This window comes from Echinops telfairi, unplaced genomic scaffold (assembly GCF_000313985.2).
Source record: "Echinops telfairi isolate 266 unplaced genomic scaffold, ASM31398v2 ScPeMD7_70;HRSCAF=299, whole genome shotgun sequence".
NCBI classification, from domain to species: Eukaryota; Metazoa; Chordata; class Mammalia; order Afrosoricida; family Tenrecidae; genus Echinops; species Echinops telfairi.
Genome location: NW_022103968.1, coordinates 61,810,485 through 61,811,900, shown reverse-complemented (window position 1 = coordinate 61,811,900; position 1,416 = coordinate 61,810,485). Strand labels below are relative to the sequence as shown.

At 60.1% G+C, this 1,416-nt stretch overlaps 1 protein-coding gene across 1 annotated transcript in view; it reads right to left on the bottom strand.

The window, feature by feature from the left end:
* Positions 1-418, bottom strand: part of LOC101661604 (core histone macro-H2A.2) — a 60,835-nt gene extending 60,417 nt beyond the window's left edge. Inside the window, exon 1 of the mRNA XM_045291682.1 lies at positions 241-418. The gene's annotated coding sequence lies outside the window, so the exon portion shown is untranslated. The remainder of the gene's footprint in view (positions 1-240) is intronic.
* Positions 419-1,416: the final 998 nt, after the last annotated feature.

The window sequence follows — 1,416 nt, the reverse complement described above, 5'->3', positions numbered from 1 at the left end:
AACGTTCCTGCTCCGTTAGCGACCCCCCCCATTCTCTCCCGAGGAAGCAAGTTGGGCAGTTTGATTGATTCATCTTTTTCTTTTTCGCGGGGGGCTGCGGGGATCGGTTTGCGGGGTCGCGCCCGCGGGGGCTGCGGGGAAGAGCAGAGGTGGTTTCTCCGGCCCCAGCGGCGCGTTTTGTTTGCAGACCCCGGAGCCCCCGAAACAATAATGCCACGGCCATGGCCATGGCGGGCTCACCTGGTGCTGCGCCGCCTGCTCCGGGCCGCCGTGCCCTCGGCGCGCCCCTCCCCTGGCGCAGGTTCGGCCCGCGCGGCGCCGGTGCCCGGCAGGACTCTTTGCCTTTCTTTGCGCTCTCTCCGTGCGTGTCAATGGCGGCAAGCGGCGGCTCCTCGGGCCGCGCGGAGAGCAGGGGGGGAGGAGGAGGAGGGAGCGGGGAGAAGGGATGCTCCTGCACATAACCACCTCTAGGAGGAGTCGCTCAGCCTCGGCCCCGCCAGCCCCGGCGCCGCGCCGACCCGGGTCCCGGGCGGTCGCTGGGGCTGGACGAGCTATTGTCCTCCTGCAGCCTCCAGGAGGAAAGCGCTCGGTCTCCGCGCCGCCGGCGGAGCTGTGGGCTGCGCCGGGGTGGCTGCCTAAGACGAGGCTTGCCCCAGAGCCGGGGACCCCAGGTGCTGTGGTTCCGATCGCTGGCAGGATCCACGTTTGGTGGCAGAGGGTGGAGTGGGCGTCCATCGGGCCGTCTTGGGGAGGGGGTGGGTGAGTGGGGAGAAGAGCTTCAGAAGGGGAAAGCCAAAAAAGAAAAAGAAGATGCCACCTTCGTTGCAGCCGTGTCTTAAAATAATCACAAACACATTCACGTACGTGCCCACCACCTGGGCGAGAACGCTCAGCGCCACGAGAACGGAGAACGTATATTCATATCGATTGGATTTTTAATAAACGAAGACAGATTTAGAACTCGGCGCTGCCTAAAATCTGAAGGCGCAGACACACGTTTTGGTGGCTGAGAACGGCGTGCGTGGACCTGGTTTTCCTACGGTTTGCTTTTCGGTGTGTTAGCCCGCGGCGTTCCCGTAGAGATGACCACTATTGTCTTACGGATCAATTCTTATTAGTTTCTGGAAAACACATTTTTACGAGGTGGGATGGGGTGGTGGACAGGATCCTGTGGCCCCCATCTGTTCCTGCTGGAAGGTGATGGGGCGCCTTTGTCAGGTGAGGAAGCTGTTGGTAAAGGCTCTGGCTGGAGGGATCTGAGTGGGAAACGCTAACTTGCTATATAAAACATCCCTGCTTCCTGTGACTTCTTTATGAGTCAAACGATTGTGAAAGGCAGGTTTCTGATCTTGTCAAAAAGAGAAACCCATGCACAAGCGCATCGCTGGCATTGGCCAAGTGGATGCTTTTCTAAGC